At 35.2% G+C, this 12,812-nt stretch overlaps 2 protein-coding genes across 3 annotated transcripts in view; one reads left to right on the top strand and one right to left on the bottom strand.

Annotated features, from left to right (window-relative positions):
• IMMP2L (inner mitochondrial membrane peptidase subunit 2) overlaps nucleotides 1-12,812 on the bottom strand; it is a 915,024-nt gene that overhangs the window by 455,652 nt on the left and 446,560 nt on the right. The window lies entirely within an intron of this gene.
• LRRN3 (leucine rich repeat neuronal 3) overlaps nucleotides 1-12,812 on the top strand; it is a 38,278-nt gene that overhangs the window by 22,244 nt on the left and 3,222 nt on the right. The window lies entirely within an intron of this gene.

Raw genomic sequence — 12,812 nt, 5'->3', positions numbered from 1 at the left:
GGAAAAAGGAAAGTTTATTTTGGCAGACTTGTCCTCTTTATCCATGTGAAAGTTTTCAAATACAAATCGATGCCTAAGTCAATTATCCAAAACTCTACTGATAGGAATAAAACTTGGAACAAAATGGGAAACCTCAGTACATAAGTTTAGTCAATCACATTGAGAATTTTCTGAACTAATGGATCTTACACATGTACATGTACATGAACATTTTGCAAAGAGAATAATTATTTTTTACACATATATAAATTGTTCCTGACATATGAGTAAAAAAAAAAATCTCCAAATTTCCTATGAATTGTACAGGTCCTAAGAATCCTTTTATAGATTACTTCTGCTCCTAGTAAAATTCCCACCCTATCTATATGCCACAGTTTGACACACGTGTAAAACGTGAATAAATATCATGAAATATCCATGTAAATTCTGTCACTATCTGTCAGTAATATGTTATATTTGCTCAGGAAATATATTTAAACAGTTTTTAACTTATTTAAGATTATTACAAAAATTATTTAATTATAGAGCATGGAGGGACCTCTCATTTTAGAAATCAAGTCACTAAAGGTCATGAGGTCTTCTCCTAATTTTTGGGTCTGCATGCTTTCACAATACCCTGCTGCTAAATTACTATTAATCACCCAAATAGAGATCTATAGTTTAATTATAACCTGAAGCAAATTTTCCATTATTCTGTTTTCCAATTTGGAAAATAAGATAATTATACTTCAATCTAAGATGAATGAATGTTAAGGTTAATGCATAAATGAGTGCTTTTCCCCACAGACACCTACACCTGGGACTATACAAATGCTAAATAACAAGAGAATGATAAAAAGGAAGTTAGAAAGCAAATTCCATTGGCTCTCACACAATATTGAATGAAGTACTGTTATGCTATGTTATAAATTAGAGCTCCCCAATACATGGAATGATTCTCACAGAAGAAATACAAGCATAAATAAATAGAACAAGTTCCGGCTTAGAAATACCATTTGTTTGGCTAATTACATACAAAAATCAACTTCACAAATAATGCTATTAATGAAGTACTCAGTTGAACAAAAACTGTAATTAAAAATAAATACAAATCAGAAATTTTTTCATGATAAGGAATGATAGTATCACAACAACCTTTTTTTGAATTTTAGAATTTTATTTATTTTTTTATACAGCAGGTTCTTATCAGTCATCCATTTTATACACATCAGTGTATACATGTCAATCCCAATCGCCCAATTCATCCCACCCCATCCCCACCCCTCCGCCGCTTTCCCCCCTTGGTGTCCATACGCTTGTTCTTTACATCTGTGTCTCTATTTCTGCCCTGCAAACCGGTTCATCTGTACCATTTTTCTAGGTTCCACACATATGTGTTAATATACGAGATTTGTTTTTCTCTTTCTGACTTACTTCACTCTGTATGACAGTCTCTAGATCCATCCACGTCTCTACAAATGACTCAATTTCGTTCCTTTTTAAGGCTGAGTAATATTCCATTGTATATATATACCACATCTTCTTTATCCAGTCATCTGTCGATGGGCATTTAGGTTGCTTCCATGACCTGGCTATTGTAAACAGTGCTGCAATGAACATTGGGGTGCATGTGTCTTTTTGAATTATGACAACCTGTTATTTTTAAGTATACAGAAATCACTACACCAATATGAAACACTCCTGAGACTCAGATGGCATTCCCCACTCTCTAAAAGAATATTATAAATGAGGAATTTCTGCACTGCGAATTATCCTTCCTGACTGTGGCTATGCTATAACTAGCTGCCACAAATCTGCTGTTTTGGGGTGCCATGTTTAGCATTATTTTTTAAAGAAAACTATCTTGATCCTTTTTTATTTTATCCCTATGGATCTCCCCACATAGCACAAGCCCCAAATTTTGAAAACAGCAGAAGAAAAAAGATAAAAAATCTAAAGACTACCTCACAATCTGCCCAAAGCATATTTTAAGAATCGGGAGAAAAAAAAATTGTGCTGCTTAAGTTACTCCTGGTTTCTCTAAAAGAAATTCATTGCAAGGCCTACATTTTAATCCAAGAGAGTCAGCTGAGCTTAGTTTCATGAGGGATGAAAATAGTACATGACTTGTTTAAGATCTGCACTAATATTCTCTGTTCAAATAGAATGTCCGGAATATGACAAGGACACAAAATAATATCAAGTCTCCTCTCTTTTTTTTTTCTTTTTAGCTATAGCTATTCCTATAATAATGACAAAAGAGCATGTTATCCAGTTTGAGAATCTCAAAATATCTGATTTGAGATTCTCAAAATATCAGAATCTAAGGAAATCATCCTCAAAAATAGCATCCACAAATGTATCGGTAATAACATACATTTTAGTGCATGAATTCTGTACAATAACAAAAATAATTTTGCTCTAAAAAAGAGATTTCTTTATAATGGTAACTCTATAAAAAATCTTTATGGGATTTCCCAGAACATTAACAATCAATTTGGAAATAATAGTGAAAATTTTGTCCAAACCCCACATTTTGTGGGAAACTAAGACTCAGAGAGCAATATGATTTATCTGAATCACACAGCAAAACTAGGCCTAGAAAAAAGGTTTTCTTATTCTAGTTCTCCTTCTGCAACACTCAACTGCCTTCTAAATTTCATCTGAGTAAAACTTTTCTATCAGAGAAGGAGAAACAAACAACAACAAAAGCCAGTGTACTCATCCAGTTATAGGAAATACATTTCTGAATAGTTACTAAGATGAGTGGTACTATGTTAATAAACATTTGAGAGGAAGTAGAGCTTAGTGGTAGTGAAAGATAAACTGAGGAATATTAAGATTTTAAGAGTTTGAGCAAAAATCTATTAGAATAGGGTAGAGCCAAACCATTAGTGGTTAGGAGGCTCCATTGGCAGGAGCTCAGAGAGAGGCTTTGAGAGAGAAATGTGGAAGCAAAAAAAGGGAGTTATTGATTGGCTATAGCTTAAGGCCTAGTAAGCTATTTGCCTGCTTGTCCTTAGCATTTTGATTTTGTAACCTTGAGGCATTTACAGGCTTATATTTTGGTTTGCTTACATGGGTCACCATAGAATTAGAGTCCTATCAGTTAATGGCCTCCTTGTTTAATTAATTTAACAGTGGTTCAGAGGCAAACTAAAGGGATTTGAATCTGAGGGGATGTAAACTGGCAAGTCATTTAACCTCTTTGGCCTCATGTGAAAATTAAGGATGATATTAGCGTCTACAAAAAGAGATGACATGAGGAGTACCTGTGAGAACTTACATGAGGCATGAGACCAGTGGAACATGGGACATGCCTGCCATTGATGTATTGTTACTAACTGCTCTTACCATACCTACCCTCCTCCAGAGCACTTCCTTCTTCCTTGCCCCATCCCTTACTCGGCAAATACTTACCATGGAAGCTGAGTGGCATCATAACACACTTAGGGATTTTTCACTTGAAAGGAGAAAGACCAATTAGGATTCAGTCAAGGTCAAGGGAAAGAGACCTCACTGTGGCAGGTCTATAGACTGAGATGACAGTGGGGGAATTTGTGTTAGAAAGAATGCCTAAAGTCTCTCCAAATTTTCAACACCGTTTTAGAATGAACCACTTTGTATGAGTCATTTCACTCTAAGGGCCTCCCTTACCTCATTTCTAAGGGAGGATGGGAATAAATGGATGGTTCAGAAAACTGAGGTCTTTGGAGCCTCTTCAGGATTAGATGCTATGGGCAGAAAGGCTAAGCTGGGTACCATCTAAATCTTTCCAGAAACCACACTCTCCTCCACCATCCCACGTCCCATGCTAACCAGAATAGATCTTCCTTCCTATGTTTGACTTATTCTGAATCTAGGTGAGACTTTATTTGAACAAAGGTTTTCACAACTGAGATGAGGTTGAGAATCAACAGATCTGTATGCCCACTTCCAGCTAAAAAAAATTTATGACATCAAAAATATGCTAATTTTATGATACTAAATTTACTCAGGTGGCCGGAACTTGATATTATTAAAAATCCATATCTTTCAAATTAGCAAAAATATCATATTGAATATATTGTTCATATGTCAATATTAATAATTACTGGCAACTCATTTTTGCCTCAGTTATTCCATTAAGGGACCTAATCCAGGCAATTTACTTACCCAGTGTAGTGTGCCTCAATATGATGACTAAAGTAACTCTCTTCCTCTTTTACCACTAGCTAGATGTAAACGTAAAATGAAATAAGAATAATGGCAGGTAATTAATCTGATAGCATTTAAAAGCTCCATAATGACTAAAATTCAGTGATCCTAATGTGTCTATGACATAGGATTACAGCACTAAACATAAACTAATGATCAATTAAATACAAAGGTTAAAACTGAATAAGTCAGCTTACCCACAGCTAGTTTTTGGACACCTTTTAAAAAATGTTTCATGTTCAGAGTAGTGTCAGTTTAGAATATGAAGAAACCTTAACGATCATATAACCAATTTCTAAATTTTAATGATCAATAACTTGAGGCACAGGAAAGTAAGATGTCCTGTCTACAATCACATAATCGCCTAGTAAACCTGATCCATATTTCATAATGCAAAGCAAATTTTCTTCCCCTATGTCAATTTTTTATTAACAGATAAATATTTTAAGATAGTATCCATTAAACTACTCTAGTCACCATTATCCACTCCCTGAAAGTTGACATAGATATTTAACCAGTTAATTCTGAAAAACTGGAAAATAAATATTTCTCAAGAAAAAAGAATAGCCTTTTATAGGGATGCATTTAGAATAATGTAACAATACCTTTGGGATATGGAACCTTCAATTAGAAATGAAGAAAGACTGAGTCTTACAACAAAGGAATATAAAGTCAAATAATGGGAGAATAGAATTTAAGTACTTCTTCATACAAATGAACTTAGCTAGCAATTTGCTATAGAAGAAAAGGAAAAACTGGGCTTTAATGTAGCCATAGCAACCTCCCATCTTGAACAATTTTTGATCTTAAGTATGCAAATGTTTCTCTTCTTCAGACTCTGTAGTCTTTATAATACACATAATGAGGTACGGGGAAGAAGCCACACTTTGTTTTTAAGCTTTAGGATTGTAAAAATTCACCTGAAAGGTACTGGATTTTACATTTTCTTACCCATGTGTTTCCCCACTACTTCAGTTGATTTTTTATAAGCATCATAAAAGAACACACAACATTCGGGTTACTTCCGTTGGACAGACAGAACTAAGCCTCTTCCTTTGTGCATCCATAGAGTAGTACACATACTACTACTACAACAAGTCAACTCTACTGTGCACCATCCTCTGCTATTTTCTCCTTCAGTAACTCAGAACTTGGTGAGCAGATAGTTCATCTTATTTATTGTTGACTTTGCAGTAGCTACAACAGTGCCTGCCAAAAAGGAGGTATCTGGTCAATGTTTCATAAATGTAGAAAAACAGAATAAGTTAAAGAATTAAGATCTTTTTATTAAGAAAAAAGTAGCTTTTGCTCTCAAATGTTGCATACATAATTATATCTAGAAATAATTTCTATTTTTATTTTAAAGAAATCTAAAGTTACGAGTGTCCACAGGTATTAAAAAATATCATAAGATATGAGAATTCTTAAAATTGTTTTCTTTTAATGGCCTAAACTGGGAGGTTTCATGCTGCTGGTCAGAGTCTAATTATACATATATTACTTGTTTAATTTAAAACACAGAAAACACTTTAGATCTTTGACTCTCCCTTAGGCAAAATCTATGTGGGGAAGCCAACAAAAAAATTAAAGACACCATGAGAAAAATTCAGAAAGCACAAAATGACATATGTATTAGGAAAATTCCACATCTTAAAATGCTTTCTAAATTTTTTTTTAAAAAGAGTCTTCGAATTTACCACCCACACCCCCAGAAAAAGGGCCTTAAGTTCACTGCCAATTATTCTCTGTCAAAGAAAAATCATTTTTAATCTTTCAATTCTTAAAAATCTTATAAAGTGTAAAGATTAGAAATGCAAGCACAGTGACTGATGCAGTAGGCCCTCAGCAAATATTTATTGACAGATCAAATGGAAGAATAAATGAAAAAGTAGATAGATGATAAGCTCTATATAAGGGTTGATTTTGGACTGTATAAGTCATTCAAGCAAGTCATTTAAAAGAGCTTTTATATAATACATTTCATTGATATGTCAGTTTTCATTCCTAGTGACATTTCATTAACATTGTCTTTTGAACTTGTATAATATTCAATTATAACTTATTTTGCTTTAATATATGATTCTGTTGCCTTTAAAACTAAAAGAAGGGGGACTTCCCTGGTGGTGCAGTGGTTAAGAATCCGTCTGCCAAGGCAGGGGACATGGGTTCGAGCCCTGGTCTGGGAAGACCCCATGTACCATGGAACAACTAAGCCCATGCGCCACAGCTACTGAGCCTGTGCTCTAGAGCCCGTGAGCCACAACTACTGAGCCCGCGAGCCACAGCTACTGAGCCCACGTGCCACAACTACTGAAACCCACGAGCCTAGAGCCCATGCTCTGCAACAACAGAAGCCATCGCAATGAGAAGCCTGCACGCCATAATGAAGAGTAGCCCCGCTCAAGGCAACTAGAGAAAGCCCACGCATGGCAATGAAGACCCAAAGCAGCCAAAAATAAATAAATAAATAAATAAAATTAAAAAACAAAAACAAAACAGGGCTTCCCTGGTGGCGCAGTGGTTGAGAATCCGCCTGCCAATGCAGGGGACACGGGTTCGTGCCCCAGTCCGGGAGGATCCCACATGCCATGGAGCGGCTGGGCCCGTGAGCCATGGCCACTGAGCCTGTGCATCTGGAGTCTGTGCTCCGCAACGGGAGAAGCCACAACAGTGAGAGGCCCGCGTACCACAAAAAAAAAAAAAAAAAAAACAACTAACAGAGGTACAAAAAATAACCTTATAAAATAGTTTTATATGAAAAAACAACTGAAAAGAGCAATAGTTAATTATGAGTTGGTCCTTAGCTCCTACATATGACTACATATATGAATGTGTACTCTAACAACAAGAAATCACTTAATGAAAATTTATCCACTATTAAGATTTACTTGCATATGGCTTAATTTATTTTAAAGAAAAGAAGCAAAATATTTTATCTACATGTTATCTACTTTACATCCATCCATCCACCCATCCATCCATAATATAAATTTATTTGAAGACTTATGTCCCAATCCCAATGCTAGGCTCCAGATCATCTATCCAGGCAACAGTCCTAAAACCTTCAAAACCTAAGTAGAAACATTGACTTTTTGAAGTGTAATTTTCCTACTCTTTAGAAGAAAAAATAATCCCAGCAAATCGATGGAGTATGGGAAATTATGTAAGTATATCAATAATTACATAATACAAATTTTCTAAGTTTGAAAACATTTTTCAGAGAGTTTATTTTTTTCATTATATTCAAAAAGGAAAAGTAGAAGAGGGAAAGATGAGGGAGGATAGAAGTGAGAGGGTTTAGGGCACATGCATTAAAATTCTCAAAAAGTGAAAATGGGATTCAGCTAGTCCATCTATTTTTTAATGACATAATTAGTTATTTAAATTTTTTTTTACACCAATGCACATAAAAAAACAAACGACAATATCTCCTTCTAAAATCAACATCACCATTATCACTGTTATCTAGCCCAAACCTCAAAATAGCCACCAGCAGAAACCATTTTCTCACTGATAAAGCCAAAGTGTACCTAAAGAACAGCTATGTTTTTAAACTGGTGCTGGTAAAGTGAACCACTTTCTGTTTTGCTAGTGGAAAGTTGGCAGTATAACTGTGTTATTTCTACTTTCTTTGTTTTTTTAAATAAATTTTAATTTTATTTATTTATTTATTTTTGGCTGCATTGGGTCTTCGTTGCTGCACACGGGCTTTCTCTAGTTGAGGCGAGCAAGGGCTACTCTTTGTTGCAGTGCACAGGCTTCTCATTGCAGTGGCTTCTCTTGTTGTGGAGCACGGGCTCCAGGCACGTGTGGGCTTCAGTAGCTGTGGCTCGCGGTCACTAGAGCGCAGGCTCAGTAGTTGTGGCGCACGGGCCTAGTGACCCCGCGTCATGTGGGATCTTTTCAAACCAGGGCTCGAACCCGTGTCCCCTGCATTGGCAGGCGGATTCTTAACCACTGAGCCACCAGGGAAGTCCCCTATTTCTACTCTCTAACCACCAAACAATAAGAAAAATATTCTGTAAAATTCTGGGAGCATATCTTTTTCTCTTTATTTTTTTCCTATGTTGTTTATTTTAAGTTACTTAAGAAGGGAAACAGTCATTTTAAGCATTATTCCATATTCTATCATACAACACAAATTATAGAAAGACACAATTGTGAGTTAGCATGTAGCAAACATTTGTTTAATGACCTATATACTGGCCTAGGTACTAATCAACCAATCAAATGTACTAATATAATCAAAAGTAAACTGAGCACAGTTCCTAATAATAATAATCTCATAATCTAGTAAGAAAATAATAATCTAATAATCTTATATCTAGTAAGGAAATAGTCTAATAATGTAATGTCTAGTAATAATCTACTGTCTAATAATTTTATGGCCAGTAAGGGAAAAAAAAATGTAAACAAATGATCATCATGACACAGATGAGAGGTGACCAAGAATGAATACAGGAAAAGCTTCCCAGCATAGATGTTTGGGGGCTGAGGTCATGCTAAGGGCCATGAGACTCAAGAGGTCCAATTTCTGGTGACGATATGCTCTTTACTAAAGCAGGTATGTCAGGCTATCATTTCTGATGATGATGATAATTAAGAAGTCTAACCTAACTTCCCTGTACCTGACTCTATAATTACAAACAAATTGCAGGTTAATAATTTGCATTTCCAAGTAGATTTTTTAAATGGAGCAAAAGCACTGGCCAGCAGATTCGAGTATTTGTATCTCTTGACAGTCATATTTCTCATTGTAATGTATTGGCATTTGGGTTTTGTCCCTTTTGAGTTTGGTTAGTGTGAATCACACCCTAGTCACTATTAGTAGATTGATAAAATTAATTTTCTAAATTTGAAAAGCTGAAGTAAAAGGTAATGTCAGCCCTTCCCAAGAAAAACATCACTACATTACCTTCTGTTAAAATAGTTTCATAGCATCTCTACATATGCATGCAAGCCTAAGGATAAAACCTGGGTTCTAATCCCACCTCATCAATTATTAGCTGTGTGATTTCAGACAGATAGGTGTCAATTCCCTTACAAATAAATAAATAAATAGTGGTTAAAATCCCTCTCCAATCTGTTTCAAGGCCATTATTAACATAAAATAATGAATAACAAAGGGCTTGGAAAACCACAAAGCTCTAAGATGTAAGATATTATTACTGCCTTACTATCCTACAAACAATCCATGCCAAATAATCCATTAGTGAAAGTATCATAATCATTTTCAAAATCATGAGAAAAAAATCAATATTACAATAAAGGCAAAATTTACATATCCTCTGTTGTACTTCCCATACTGACAATTTCTTCCTACAGACCTGTAAAAATAAAATTTGAATTTGTTCACCACTTAAAGAACTCTCCTGGGCTTCCCTGGTGGTGCAGTGGTTGAGAATCTGCCTGCCGATGCAGGGGACACAGGTTCGAGCGCTGGTCTGGGAAGATCCCACATGCCGTGGAGCAACTGGGCCCGTGAGCCACAATTACTGAGCCTGCACGTCTGGAGCCTGTGCTCCGCAACAAGAGAGGCCACGATAGTGAGAGGCCCGTGTACTACAATGAAGAGTGGCCCCTGCTTGCCACAACTAGAGGAAGCCCTCGCACAGAAACAAAGACCCAACACAGACATAAATAAATAAAATAAAATAAAATAAACAAAAAAACTCTCCTTATTTTCAAAAGCTTGCAGAATAAATATAGCTCAAATAGGGTTGTTTCTGGCATATGGCTATGCCAAAATGATGAAGTGAGGTCAGAATAGAGTTTCTAATTAAATATAAATTTAAGAAAATATAAAAATTTTAAAACAAAAAGTGGTATTATTAGGTTAACATCCCTCCAAAAAGAATGTTTCACCTTGAACATTTCTAATCCTCTAGTTAACATAAAGGAGAATATAGGAGTCTTTTTGCTCTGCCAGAGAAAGTGGATATAACTGGTTATTTGGCAGAAATTCTGATTGCTCAGTTCTCAACTGAGTGATTTATGGCAACATGCAGAAATTTATATTTTGTACCTAGGTTTTTTCTTCATTTTGAGAATAAAGAGGCAATAGACTTCTATTTTAAGTTTTATCCAGATGCCTCTCCTGTGTGCTCCCATTTCATCTCTGACACTGAATTGTAACCATCTGTTTACCTGTGTCTCCCCAGAAAGACTGAAAACTTATGAAGGGAAGAGACCATATTTAAGTCATCTTTTTATCCTCCAACTATTAACCAATAATTGGCACATAAAAGGTGTTCATTAAATGTTGACTGAATAAATTGAGGAATAAACTAAGATATAATATTAGATTGACTTTAAAGTCTAGTTCCTTTGTATTACACTCAAATTTAATCTTTGGATTTTAGTAATAAGGGTAACACACATTCTGTGTAACTAATAGATTTACCCAAGTTAAACCAGTTGAATACTGAAATTAGGAAATCAAACAAACCGAATTGCTTAAATTGTATGTAGCAAACATGAATATGTACATTTATTAAGTAATATAATTCATTTATCAGTTCACTGAAAACATTTCTTGAGCATCTACTATGTCCTAATTACCATGCCCAGGAGCTGGCAGGCCTCAGGCTCTCAAGGAAGTGAGTGTCTGGTGGGGCAGAGAACCAACTAAATATTCTGACAGAGGTGTGTGCTGGGGCCACTGAACGACCTCAGAGGGCAGCTAAAGTACAACTGGGGAGAGGGGTTATATGGAAGGCTTCACAGAGAGGTGATGCTTGAACTGAGGGTTGATAAAACAGCAATAATTAATGTAAAACAAATAAACAGGCAATCCAGGCAGAGAGAAAAGGGTGAGGCACCCACAGTTCTACTGGCAGAGAGAAGGCTGCATGCAGAAGAATGGCAGAAAATGACAAGAAACAGAGAAAATGAGGAGGGACCCCAGATCGTGGAGGGATAAGGATTTATAAAACATCTTCAGGGAAGAAGCAGTTGTATTAAATTTTTTCCTCAAGGGGCTTAGAGCTTACTTAAAACAGATTAAGAGTAACAGGTGAACAGTATTTTAAAAAGGAATTTTGATCAGCAAATAGGTGAAGTAACAAAACAAACAAAAAAAGCAAAGACACTTAATTCAAGATAACTTAGGAGTTATCTGAACTTCATGATCCAGTTTTATCACATCTCTTAAAGGATAAGAGGAGAATTAGGTGTGACTTTGAACTATAAATATTCCACCAATTTTGAAAACCAAAGAATGTTTTAAATTAGAAAGTGTTTAATCTCTCTGTAGAGACCATATCTCCAAATATATTGATCTCTGTCACTGAAGTACCTACCTTAGAGTCACTCAACAATGCCATTATGAATGTCAATATTGGGCAGAGATGAAAGAAAAGAACAGTATTCACAGACTGATTATTCAGCAGACCATTACTGCTGGTAGGCAAGAAGTCTCAGAATGAACAGTCCAGCCGTGCTCCAGCTGTCCTGCACACTTGCGGGGAGAGCTGACCAGCAGTCCAACGGATGGAATGTACATGTAAAAGTAATGTGGTATTTTACAATAGAGCACATATCAAAATTGCAACTTGGTTTTAGATTGCCTATTGTTATGATAAAGACATCAGTAACCATTTAAAACAAGGTACATCTAAGTGTCTGTATTAGCGATGTAATCAAAGTTACTCTTTCATTGTTAGTAACTAATGGAACGTAAGTTATTTTCAGGGAAAAATAAAACAGTCTAACATTAATCTGAATTTCAGTTAAGTATGACAATATACAGGTACATCTACAGCAAGTTAGACCAGCTTTTCCAAATACTGCAAAATTCAAGTCACTTTATACAAAGGAGACTATGGAGAGAAGTACGTATTAAAATGAAAAATTCAGCGAAATTCCACAATTTCTAGTTCATTTTATAATTTTATTTCTAAATGTCATCTCCTGGGAACCTGAGGAAACACAGGCTAACTCATTTGATTGTAACTGAACAGTATTACTTATTTATAAACTTTTAATTTCTCCTCTCTAAGAGAAAATAAAAAAGCCATCACTGAAAGGTTTTCTTTTTTTTTCCCCGATAACTAACTGTCAAAGAGAATGACAAATAATAAATAAAATTACAGGCTATAAACAAGCAAATATTTGAAAACAAAGAAAAATTCTGGCAGCATAATTTTTACGTTTAATGTAACTTCAGTCTTCTAAAGATCCACTTTTGCAGCCATAAAAAAGAATGAAATAATGCCATTTGCAGCAATATGGGTGGACCTAGAGATTGTTATACTGAGTAATGTAAGTGAGACAGAGAAACACAAGTATATTGCTTATATGTGGATCTAAAAAACTGGTACAAATGAACTTATTTACAAAACAGAAATAGAGTCATAGATGTAGAAAACAAACTTATGGTTACCAGAGAGGAAAGGAGGGGAGGGATAAGTTGGGAGATTGGGATTGACATATACTATATATAAAATAGATAACTAATAAAGACCTACTATATAACACAGGCTAGTCTACTCAATACTCTGTAATGGCCTATATGGGAAAAGAATCTAAAAAAGAGTGTATATATGTATATGTATAAATGATTCACTTTGATGTACGCAACCTGAAACTAATACAACATTGTAAATCAACTATACTTCAATAAAAAAAAAATACAG

Source organism: Kogia breviceps, chromosome 9 (assembly GCF_026419965.1).
Source record: "Kogia breviceps isolate mKogBre1 chromosome 9, mKogBre1 haplotype 1, whole genome shotgun sequence".
NCBI classification, from domain to species: Eukaryota; Metazoa; Chordata; class Mammalia; order Artiodactyla; family Physeteridae; genus Kogia; species Kogia breviceps.
The sequence above is the reverse complement of the archived record's forward strand: the minus strand, read 5'-3'. Positions and strand labels throughout refer to the sequence as shown.